This window comes from Crotalus tigris, unplaced genomic scaffold (genome assembly GCF_016545835.1).
Source record: "Crotalus tigris isolate CLP2741 ecotype Arizona unplaced genomic scaffold, ASM1654583v1 scf7180000018049.691279, whole genome shotgun sequence".
NCBI classification, from domain to species: Eukaryota; Metazoa; Chordata; class Lepidosauria; order Squamata; family Viperidae; genus Crotalus; species Crotalus tigris.
In genome coordinates, this window is record NW_024096795.1 from 127,247 (window position 1) to 140,654 (window position 13,408).

Below are 13,408 nucleotides of genomic sequence, written 5' to 3' on the forward strand. Positions count from 1 at the left end.
AACCCTTTCTATTATTGCAAAACCAAATTCTTTTATCAAATTGATTAAAATGGCATAAGATTAATCAAATTGATTAAAATGGCATATATTGATAACACCTATCAATAGCTGAATGTTCAAAGTAGAATGATAATGTAAAGTCAAATATTTTCTTATCTTACAAATATGGCATCTAAAGGCTTATAATTTGGTGAAATTCTCTAGGAGATTATTCTCCAAACATTACCCAGACATTAGAAGGGTGCTTTGAAACTGCTTGTCTTAAATATCCCCACCCATCAACCTTTTTAATTATTTTGAGGCATGCCGGATGCAGATTGCATGTCTCTAGTGTCCGTCAAGCATCCTTTTTCCTGAAAGCATGTCATACATCCAAAAGCAAAGAGAGTTGGTGGATGGATGGGTTAAATCAACATAATCTCTTAGGGAAAATATGAAGGAAGTCCTGTTGAAGATAGACAGGCTGCTATTTAGATTTACCTAGATAATATACAACCACTAGGAAACTAAAAATCTTGAGGAACAAAAGTTACAGAGCAAAGCTTTTGGGATCAGAGAGACAAGCATTGCTCCCAGTTTTGATTTTAAAAAGTGCTTTGCTCTTTCTTAATGCTTATAAAGCCAGAAAACTGGAGCAAAGCAAAACTCTCTGGGGAAGGCGGTTAGAACTGGGATGCAGTATTTTTTTTTTAAAAAAATCCTCTTTTCAGAAAGAATCTATTATCATAAATCTTTATTACGGGTAATCCCTGACTTACAATAACAAACCAAAAATTTCTGTTGCTAAGCAAGATGGTTATTATGTGAATTTTGCTCCATTTTACGACCTTATTACAGTTGTTAAGTGAATCACTGCAGTTGTTAGGTTAGTAACATGGCTGTTAAGTGAATCTGGCTTCTTCATTGACTTTGCTTGTCAGAAGGTCACAAAAGGTGATCACAAGACCTCTAGACACTGCAGCTGTCATAAATATGAGTCAGTTGCCAAGCATCTGAATTTTGATCACATGACCAGGAGACGCTGCAATGGTCATATGTGTGAAAAATGGTCCTAAGTTGCTTTTTTCAATGCTGTTGTAAATTCGAACAACTCATTGGGTTAATAGTCATTAAATGATTGTAACTTGAGGACTATCTGTATATGGAATCAGCATGTTATAGCTACATAAGATTCAACTGTGGACTGCAATGAACACTCTGATTCTATTATGCATTTATCATATTATGGTGTATTCTGCATTATTGTTGCAATGAATAAAATGTTTCTTTTATTTACGATATTTTTTCTTCAATTTTTTTTGTGTCCTCCTCTTCATTGTAAAAAAGTTGGTCACCTTAGCATTTAAAAATCTGATACACGCAGATTTCAGGTGTTGGGAAATCTCCTCTAACTACGGTAGCAATATGATTACTTGGCAGCTATTTTCTCCTCTTTCCCACCTCCCTTTCTTTTGACTTTTCCTACCTTGTTTTCTAGGCCTTTTTATCGGAAAAAAAACATCTGTTTCACATTAAGATGAATAATATAGGAATGCAGTGATGAAAGACTGTATATCTGATGCTGAACATCAAATAACCTGATAGAAAAGCATTTAAACATGTGAGCAAGAAAATACTGAGATTGATATTTGAAAGTTCTATAATATCAGCCCAATTTAAAAACACCTTTACTTTTCATCCTCAAGATTAGGAGCCTTCTTTATTCAATATTTTCTTCTTTCACTACATTAAGTTCTATATCAAGCAAACAGTCTGATGGCATTTTCTTTTCTATTATGGCCTGATTGTATACATAGAATTAAGACTGTCTGAGTGTTTTGTTAGCAAGAGAAAACTGCACGTTTACATGCTATTAAAAACTATTAACCCAATGAGTTGTAGTGGGCCAACGTGCTTGTGAGGTGGCCTAGAGATTAAGTTCTTGCCTCACAATCAGGAGCCTGTGAATTTGATCCTAGATAGCAGTAGATATTTCTCTCTTTGGGCTCAATAATTACTTGTCTGCTTGCAAACTCTACATAGGCATCAGGAAGAGCATCCAGTCAATAAATGTTCCAGCTCCATTCAGTCGCCCTGACTTCACCCCAATGCAAGGGATTTCAGGGTTTTTTATATATATATATTTCACACAAGTCTCATAGGCACATCTGTTATAAACATACGGAAACAATGTCACAAGGAATTAAATGTACCTTTCACAGATTGATTATCTGTGTGACAATTACATCTCACCTCATATTTAAAAAGTTGCCATTGCTTAGAAAGATGAAGACTTAAAATATCAAATATATTTTGTCCAATTGAGTCCACTAATCTTTCATTTAACTCTTTCCCAATTTGTTTATTTAAATGTATATGTATAAATAAATGTATAAGTACTACATTCTAAATAAAATTAAAAAATAGTAAAAGGACTACAGAATAAAAATCTTAAATATTGATAGTACACAAGAAAAAAATGATAAATGGAAAATCAAGATAACATTTCTGTTTTAACTGGGCTACCGTTCTTCTTAGGCTCCAACTAGAATAAGTAGCACTGATGTCTCCTTATATCAAAGAACTTTCTATTTTTCTCTTGGTAATTTGTATGTATATTTTTACAGCTCAAGTTTTAATCTGTGCTGTAGGCAGAACTGCATTGAAAGGTTTTCCAAATCTCAGCTCTACTTGTCTTGTGATGCAAGAAGTCAAATGAAGTCTACCATCATTAGAAGACTGCCTCGTAAGGTACTAAATAAATCTCAGGAATTTTTTTTATGTGATAGGAATTTTAAAAAAATCAAGGCAATGAATTATTAACCATATAGTCAGTCAGTGGGCTGCATTCAGCTTTGTGGTGAACCAAATTGTCTGAAGTTCCTGCTTCATTCAGAGTCCATTTAGCAAGAGTAAAGTAGTGTATTTAGCTACTGTGCAGTAAATCATGCAGCCAAATGGGTGGTTAAACAGTCTGTGAGCACAACATACAGTGTGAAATGAATCTTCTTGCTGCCTACAATCAAGCAAACACAACTGCACCATAAATGCAAAAGACTCATTTTGAAAATGAAAATCTGTCATGCATAATAAAACATAGCTGAGACTGCTGTGGCAAGGGAGCAACTGTGGATGCCAGCCTTTTTAACACTTTTGCTGTAGCTTTATTTGTACTGCCGCCTGAAAAAATAAAAGATGCAGAGCGGGAGTTTGATTAACAGGAAGCATTTTATTTGTGAGCATGTCTTGCAGCTTGGAAAACTGCATAATCTGTCACTTGACCCCAGATGCTGAAAAGTCAATATTTTAAGAGAATTGTGTCATATATATATATAGTAAGACCTGTTCTGTATTAAAACATACATGATTGTTCCAATCCTCAAAGAGCATTTATTTCTACAATATTCTACAATAAACTAGCATATTATCCTTCTGAATTAGCAGTTGGATACAGTAGTCACATGATGTTAATATGTTCTGGTTCCCTGCTGGGCCATTGCCAGAATCATATGCATACCTCTGGTTGGTTTCATGCATTGTGCTAAGCCATAATTTGTTTACATTGTAATTTGCTAAACAACAATGACCCAATTTGAAAATAAAACAAAATCATAAAGCACGGTTTATAAACCACAATGGCTAAATTCACACATTATGCCAAGACACAACTAAACAAAACACATCATGGACTACTATGTAACTGCAGTCTTTATTGCTAGCTGAGTCAATGTATTTTTCCCAAATCAGAACATAGCAGAACTCAGAATCACCTACTTAGAAAGTACAGTTCAAGAGAGATCTCTTTTAACTGTTCACATTAGAAAATCTAATAGCAGCAAAATTGTACACATTTTATTATTTCCAGAATTTCAGAAATGAATAGAGAAATTATGCATTTGTCACAACTCCCCTAGTTTAAGCCTAACAATTTAATTTTTTGTGCTGTTTTTTATTTTGCAACAATTTGTTATGCATTTATTTGAAAGCCAGGAGAACATTTGTTCCTTTAGATGAAGAAACTTGAAAACATAGATGTCCCATAGTAGTTTAGAAAATGTACTGTGTTTTCCCGAAAGTAAGACCTTTCCCAAAAATAAGCCCTAGCTTGATTTTTGGGAGTGGGACGAATATAAGCCTTACCCCAAAAATAAGCCCTAGTTTTGGGGTGAGGCACACATCAAGCTAGGACGCGGGTAGGGGTATGAAGCTGCCCCATGCACTCTGCATCCACTTACCTTGCAGCCAGGCCTCTCCTCACTGGCCCACTTCTTCTGCGGCATCCCCAGGCCTGCATTTCACAGTCTGGAAGGCCACTGCAGCCGAGAACCAAGTTATGGATTAAATCCATAGCTCGGTTCTCAGCTGCAGTGGCCTTCCGGAAATACAGGCCTGAGTTCCAATATCAGCTGAAGAATGAAGTTGCTCCTTCAGCTGCAGAAGAAGTGGCCAGCTGGACAGAGCTGTCAGTGCTGAAGGTGAGTGGAAAAGACACCATCCCAAAATAAGATCTGGTGCTTCCTTTGGAGGCAAGAAAAATAAAAATAAGATGGGGTCTTATTTTCGGGGAAATATGATATTGCCAGGGTGGTGTGTGAATTTAGCTCTTAATATCTGTAGCATGCCATTTATGTAGAATAGACAAGATACTTCTACTTCCTATTTAAAGTTTACCTTCCAGGGAATATATATATATAATATTCCCCAAAGTCAAAAATAAGAAGTGAATAAAAGTGCATTTTTTTCAGTATCAGATGAGCTAAACCAGAGCAAGGTTATGAGTTTTAAGGAACAGATTTTAAGCAACAGACAATAGCAAGTTATGCTACTCAGTGACAAGAGTGGAAAATTACAGATAGTCCACAACTTAGGATCAAATTTCCATTGCTAAACAAGGCATTTAAGTGAATTTTGCTCCTTTTTAAATCTTTCTTGCCACAGTTGTAAAGTGAATCACTGCAGTTGTTGAGTGAATCATGCAGTCATTAAGTGAATCTGGCTTCTCCCATTGATTTTGTTTATTGGAAAGTGGCTGGGAAGGTTACAAACATGATCACCTGAACCTGGGATACTGCAACTATCATAAACACATGTCATTTGCCAAACACCCAAATTTCGATCACAGGATCAGGGGGATATTGCAACTGTCATAAGTTTGAAAACCAGTGATAAGCTATATTTTCAGTGCTGTTGTAACTTTGAACTGTCACTAAACCAATGGTTGTAATACTAGGACTACCTGTAATAGTACCGTGTTTCCTCGAAAATATGACCGAGTCTTATATTAATTGTTGCTCCAAAAAACACATTAGGGCTTATTTTCCAGTTAGAGCTTATATTCGGAGAAATATGGTACTAAATGTGTCTGTTTGGCTGATGATCTTAACTGGAGCTTATTTTTGGGGTGGGACTTATATTACGAGTGTCCTGAAAAATCATGCTACAATTTATTTTTTGGTTGGTTCTTATTTTCAGAGAAACAGGGTAGACATTCTTTACTAGTTTTCTTAGCCCTTTATCAGTCATTGGGAAAATATTCTTTGATTATCTCTTGGGGCAACAAGATCCCAAGTCCCTGTATTCAATATTTTTGACTTCTTTATTCCAAAAGGGATGTGGTCATAAAAACTTTTTTTTTCAATTGGGGATTTTTTTGATTTTTTAAAAAAAGAAAATAATGAAAAATTACATAAAATTGTCATTTTCCCAGCATGATTCTGAAGAAGTTCTGAATGCTGAAAAAATGCGCTTGCAAGTAGGGTATATGTGTACTTTGCTCACCCCTACTTGATATAGATGGGTGGACAGTCATTTAGTTATTAATATAGTCCTTGTTTAGTGATCACAGTTAACACTGGCAGCCATTAAATGAAATAGTTGCTAAATGAAACTATGGTTATAATCTTACTTCAGCTTTTCTTTGCTTCCTTTGATTTATAGCTTCCTTTGCTTTAAAGACCTGCATAGGTTGTAAATGTAAGAATTATTTTTTCATCATTGATATAACTGCAAATGATGATTAAACAAGGCAGTTGCTAAACAAGTACAAACTGTGAGAGAAAATGAAGTATCCTAAATCACCAATGGAGTTTCCAAGGTTGAGAGGACTTTAGTCTGAATTGCATGAGCTCTGTCGACCCAGCAATTGCAACACATATATTTTTCCATCTTATATACTTTCTATATCGAAGATATTGTACACTAAATCTTTAAAGAAGTGCTATTTGGTAGAAGTAAACGCCCTCCAAGTCTCCTTCACTGAGTTGACTAAAGTCTAAAGATTATGAAATACTATTTATGACAGAAAAAAACTAAGCTACAGAAATGATAGATTATGTCTCCTGTAGAAGGTATGCTAATTTTCAATTAAAACGGGTGAGTATTTTTAAATGTTGCCATTATGGAGTGAAGACAGGTCTTTGCCATTTGTCAATGCCATGCTTACAAGTCCTGTCACCCCCCTCCCCAAATTTTGTGTTTGTGGGGAGGAAAAAGAACCTATCTTTTTGACAGGGAAAAGACAGTGCTTGTCTTGGCTGTGTCACATCTGGATGTATGGCACATTCTCCTTGTCTTATGTTAATTTTTTCTTGCATAAATCAGAAGCAACTAATTAAAAAGAGAAATATTTAATTCTGACATGTTCTTTGAACTGGCATTCCATCTGGTTCTGTTTTTGAATAATAAAATCTGCTGTAGCTATAAAACTTGGCAATCGAAATTCAGATATGGAGAGACAAACAGGACTCAATATAGCAGGTTCATACACTACACATTTTGGCTTGAGATACTTCCAAATTTCAGCATACCAAATTGTTCCAGCATGGAAAGTATAAACATTAAATGTGAAAGAAGAGAATAAGAGAAAAATGCTATTCCTATCCTGGGAGGTAAAAATATCACTGTTATACATTAGCTCTGATTCATTTTTACACGTAGGCCATGAAAAATAAAATCGGTTCAGAAATATGCAGTACATAATGTATCCCATGGAACCTACATAAACCTACATTTATGGCACTGTTTGCTTGGCTTTGCAACCAAATTGGAAATGCCCTTCAGGTATTCCATTAATTTATATCTTGATGAGTTTTTAAAATCAACATATATTTTCAAAAGAATCATAAAAGATATCCTTTTGTGGTTCACCTCTTGTTTGGTAACATCTTAAAATCTGGAGATGAAAGCACAATCAATGCATTTCTGTGACAATATGGAACATTGTAATCCAAAGCAATCAGCTTTTTATGCAATTGAAAAGTTATTCTGCATTAGGAACAGAAGCTGATTAACTCCTGGCGCCTTTGAAAAAGATTGCTTTCTATCTATAAGGAGCATGGCTGATTGTACAATATTCCTGCTCCAAAGCCAAAAAGCTTTGCTTTGGCACCAAGAAAGCTTGCAAATGTGCACCTATGATATTTTACAATTGCTGGGTCAACAGAGAAAGAAATATGAATGAACTCCCTTGTCTCTTCCAAGGTTCTTAGAAATCCTTTGCAAGCTATAGCTTATTCAGAAACTAACTCCTTTTAATTAACATTTTGAATACTTTTTTGTGATTTAAATTTGATTTTAAACTACCAGTTAATCCTGTAGTTTCAAATGCAGAGGAATGTTTAGCACAGCCTGGATAATTTTTTTTCTGGAACTGAGTCCAGAGACTATAGAACAGTGAAAGCCTCTTAATGAATTGCGCTGTTGAAATTGGAGCTTTCAGAAATCCTCAAAACTAAGAAACAAATGTCCCAAAGTTTCTGGATTTCTTCCATATCCTCCCCTACTTTTGCAGTCTTCCTGCCAGTCATTCTTGTAGCAGACAAGCATGACTACAAGAGAGTCTGATTGCTGGCAAGAAACACTGTCTTTTCAAATTATTATCCTAATAATTTTAGTTTTGTATTCTCCACATTAAACGATGCATTTTAATATTTAACCAGGCGAAGGCAAGCAGACTTGAGCTCAGTATAATTACAATAAACCCTTTTCAAGAAACTTGGTTGAATGAATGAATGAGAGAAGATAACTGATCCCTTGTGGCATGTTAGATTTCTTACCACGCTTCCTACTTGGGTTTGATCTGATTGTCCCAAAAGTGCTTTTTCCAAAAGGCAACTGGACTTTCTTATTTTTCTTCCTTGCTTTGAAAACATTTTCATTTCTCATCGAAGAGGCTTCTTCAGGAGCCATAGTGGCTCAGTACTTAGATTGCATTATTGCTGGCAAATTCTACCCACAGTCTGGAGTTTGATCCTGACCAGCTCAAGGTTGACTCAGCCATCCAGCCTTCTGAAGCTGATAAAACTAGGACCCAGATTGTTGGGGGCAATATGGTGGCATTTGTAAACCACTCACAGAGTGCTGTAGAAGACTATGGAGCAGTATATAAGTTTAAGTGCTGTAAGTCTAAGTGCTATTTTCAAAGAAAGTTCAGGTGCTTTCGAAAAAAGCACCTTTGGGACAACCATGACTTGGATGATTGAGAATCTCTACAGACTTGTTGAGACTTTTGTTTGTCCTGCTGATAGGGAATCCTGTTCTGAAATCATGTCTTCATGAAACATTTACCTCTCATGAACTTGCTTGCTTGGACACATTAAGATCAGAGAGAATAGGTGTTTTATTCATCCAGCTCATTCCTGCTTTATCCAGAAAAGCCAGATATTCACTAAATTTTCAGTATGAATGTTTTTGGACCAGAATATCCTATCAAATTAAATGTGCTAAAATAAAGTCTTGCTATATAGTTTATCTAGGTAAGCATTTTCCTGGAAAATATATGGCAGCTTTTATGGAAGCAAAGCTGTGATGAATAAATAAATGACTTTATTTTCCACATAGCTTTGCCACTGAAAATATTTCCAATATTTTGGGGAGAAAAGGCTGGTTAGTAAGTTCTTGGCAAGAGTAAATGTTTCGAAACTTTCTGTACCATTAAAGCATTTAAAATTGCTTGGTAACTTCAGAAATTCAGTTCATATACTTATCTTTGGATTATTTTATTTATAAAATAAAACCTTTTCTGTGGTGGCTCCGACCTGGTGGAATCAACTTCCCCCCAAGATTCGAACTGCTCCCACCTTGCCAGCCTTTAAGAAAGCTATTAAAACTCTCCTGTTCCCGCAGGCCTGGGGTTGATGTCCCCGGGCGGGCCGGGATACGATTGGGACATGCTGTATGAATGCACTTATTTTACTGTTTTATTGTTATATTTATTGTTTTAGTTTTGTACCCCGCCCTGAGTCCCTAGGGATTGGGCGGCATATAAATTTTAAAAATAAATAAATAAATAAATAAATTTATATTGCATATTTCTTCCAAAGCTCAAATAATTCATGAGAGAATTTCCCTTCATTTTATTCTCCCAACAACCCTGTAAGGTAAATTTAGTATGAAAGTAACCAATTTAAAATTAGCCCATAAATTGCTTATAACTATGAGTGAATTTGAATCTAAGTCTCCTTTGGCCTAATCCCATACTTCAATCACTCTTCATGGTTGACCAAGGACTGTATGATCAAAGTTCTTTGAAGAGTCAATATGATTTCAGTAAAATGTTACAAGGATCTCTATCTGCACTCCAGCTGCCCAATCTTTGCATAAGGAAGCAAGTTACGAGCATACTACAAAAATAATAAAGTTGATCTAATGAGTTCAGCACAGGAGGCCAAGTAAAAGAGAAACAACAAGCCACATAGGTACCAGCTGCTTGTCAGATGTTTCCTTTAAACACCCCATCTGAGTCTGGTTCCTTTTGTGAAAGACACCAGAGATGGATTTCGTTTAATCAGTGTGGGATATTTTTTTTCTTAAAAAAAAAAGCTGTAAGGAACTTTTGTTGGTCGGGCAGATGTAAAATCTAAAATGAGGAATCCCTTTTCAGGAATGTTTTAAACCGAAAGAAAACTAAACCGTTTCAGCTTCATCTAAGATGGGATTGCATCTCTCTCTCTCTCTCTCTCTCTCTCTCTCTCTCTCTCTCTCTCTCTCTCCTGATTCCTCTGATGAAAGGAAGTGAGAAGAACAACAAAAGCAAGAAAAAGCTTGCAGGGATAGTGGAATGCACCGATTCTGGAAGGGCAAGTAGTTAACTCACTCAAGCAAATATCCTTTTGACCTCCTATCCCCCATCCCTATGAGGAAGTTGTAAAAAGGGCAAAGTTCAGTGAAGGAATAAAAGAAAGCTGGAAAATATATGGATGCAGACAGAATGACCAGGCAACAAGAAACTTAATGGACCTGGTAGAGATAAAATGACTCACATGGCCTCTGAACCCTTCTATCTTATTTTTATCTTATATATAGACTATGTAAACTAGTCTAGGCAAAATATATAAGAGCAGGGCTTTTTTTCTCATAGAATGCCCAGAACAGAGTTCTGACACCTTTTTTGGATGGAACCTTGTAGGGTAGACAAGGCGGGTTGTATGATGTGTGTGAGTTCCAGCACCTTTCCCCCCCCCCCAAAAAAAGCACTGTATAAGAGTACTTCAATTTTGCCAAGTAACAGATGCTCTACTATCAATTTTGAATCCCTGTGGTCTCTCTGACCTACTTCTGCTCCAATATATTCATTATTACTTTATGGCTTGCTTAGTATGGTTATGATCCTCTTTATTCAAAAAATAATTTTTGTTACTAGAATACCCATCAACAGTTTATCCTGTCAGGTTTGCTTATATCCATAGCTTAGGGCTACAACTTTTTGTTTCTGTTTAGGCTTCAAAAACAGAATGACAAATGTCTTCATTATTGTACCTGGAAACTGGGAAATGCAGCAATTTCTTCATTTTTTAAAAATAAGGAAAGCCAACATGTTGGTTTTTTTTTTAAAAAAAGCCTGTGACCCTTCACAGTTTTGTAGGATTAGTTAGCTGGATTCCAACTTCTTTCAGCCAGCTCTGCTATTTGTTATGAATATTGGAAATTGCATCCCAGCAAAATTCACAGAAGCTACATAGCTTTGTGATATCTTAGGAGTAGATTTGCTGCTTATGGCTTGTGTACTGAAAAACATGAATAAACGATTTGCCAAAGTTATGGTAATATATCTTTTTATGGATAAATACACTTATCACTGTATCAATTTGTGACATAACTGTTTAAGCATTAGAAGAACAGAGGTCCCACTTTATTTGAATGAAATATAATATTCTATGCACTACAATATAATTAAAGCCATACTTTTATCTTGGGATAATATGTTAGCACCAACACTGCTTGCATAACAAATTCTGAGTATAAAACATACGCAAAAGAGATTCTCTTTGGCTTAGCAATATGAAAATTGCATTTGTATGCTTATTTACACAGGAACAAATTCCCTTGAGCTTAATTTGAGTTTTTATTTGGACCCAAAACAGAAAAGGCTTCTCAGAGAGGTACTGAAATGAATATTGAAGCACTCATTGGACATTTATGTGGCTCTATAAAGAAGCTTCAACTTTTCCTGGCTTCACACATGAAAGCCCTGGAAGAGATACAGATATTAATCAGCCCTGGAGAAGTGTGATGAATAGGCAGCTGTGAAGTGCTACATATCTGCCAGGTGAAGCCATAATAAGCTGGTGACACCATTGTCTACTATCAATTCACTGCCCTTTAATTAAATACTAATATCAGAACAAAACCTATAATGTGCTTCTATATTCAGGTGTGTGTACCTATCTCTGTTTATAACACTGTTTCAAGAAATTCATTCATTAAAGTTAATGAGATTTTGTGAACAGCACCTCTTCTGGTTTATGTAGCAGCCTAAACTAAACTGTTACAACAAATGGCAGAATGTGCTTTACTCACTTCTGAATGGATTTTTTAGTATTGTAGATGCTCCCAAATGGACTTTACTTCCTTTTCCATTCAATTTCTGAAACAACACCCTATTCTTTTAATATTTATCATATTGCAATTGAGGGGAAAAATGAACATTGTTATACACTGATGTGGAAAGGATTTTTCTAGCAGGATTTCCAAGAAAAATCCAAGATTTTCTAAAAATAATTGCCTTTTGTCATATGGCATCCCACCTTAACATCTGAACAAATGTTTGTTTGCATAGTAGGCAGAAATACACTCTCTCTCTCTCTCTCTCTTTCACACACACACACACACACACACACACACTCACTCACAGACATTTTCACATATAAGTTGGCTGGTGAATGACATATAATTTTTTACAGCAAATTTATATTTCTTTTCAGATAGTTGTTTAGATTGGCATTTATAGGAGAGCTTATTTAAACATCTTGTACATGTGCCTGAGGGATAGGCAATGAAAATTTGAAGTGAATGTTTATTTTTCTTTCTCTCTCTCTTTCTCTTTTTGCTTTTAGTAACATGTATCCAATATCATCTACAACAACCACTAACAATAAGGTGCAGCTAAGGTAAAGCCATTTTCTAGGATATCTTTCCTCTGAATTTTTGTCTAAATACAAAAATTCACAGTCAATTTATTTAATCTCCCTACATTTAATAAACACAAGTGTTCTATTCCAGAGGTCTCCAACCTTGGCAACTTTAAGACTTGTGGACTTCAACTTCCAGAATTCCTCAGCTAGCTTGGCTGGCTGAGGAATTCTGGGAGTTGAAGTCCACAAGTCATAAAGTTGCCAAGTTTGGAGACCCCTGTTCTATTCAGCCTATGTCATTCATATTTTATTATCACTCCTGAAAATTATAACAATAGGCATTCTGTTTTACAATACAATTATAACAATAGGCATTCTGAGAAAAGCACAATATAGGTGAACTCTTTGTTTCTGCAGAACAATTCCCCCCATACCTGAACAACAAAACGGGTTGAATAATACTTCTCCAAGGTTTTTTAGGTAGGGGCATCTACTACATCAGATCATCTCTCAGGTCCTCTGAGAATTTGATGGAGTTCCATGAAAAATTAAGGCGCAACATTCATTCAAATGCAGTAGTGACATTCACACTTTTGTAAGTTTATCAAAAAAGAAGGGGCTCATCAATTTGCATTCAGTAGCTTCTCCCCAAGGCATTTGTATCCATAACTTATTCCTTTGCCTCTTGATCGTAGGTTCTTGAATATTTTTAATATACTAACAATCAGTATAATTCAGCCAACTCATGTGCAGCTTGTCAAGCTTTGTAACTCATTAGATTTTATTTTTAAGACTTCTTTTAATGGAAAACTCAAAAATGCTAGTCTCTAATTTCATAATTCCTGTAAAATAATAACACCAGGTGGTCACAAGGCAGCACTTTGTTTGAAAGAGTTCCCATGTGTTTGGGGAAAGAAAGCAAAGACAAAATGGTAGGGAGAAATTTCATCAGTTTGCTTTCTCAATAATTACAGCAATAATTGCAAATCACCCAGAATTGCTGAAAGTCAGGCGGCATATAAATTTTATATTGTTATTGCCAATAAGTGTTTTGGGACTGTGCAATACTCTTGCCAATT

At 35.6% G+C, this 13,408-nt stretch overlaps 1 protein-coding gene across 1 annotated transcript in view; it reads right to left on the reverse strand.

The window, feature by feature from the left end:
- NRP1 (neuropilin 1) overlaps positions 1–13,408 on the reverse strand; it is a 159,753-nt gene that overhangs the window by 44,707 nt on the left and 101,638 nt on the right.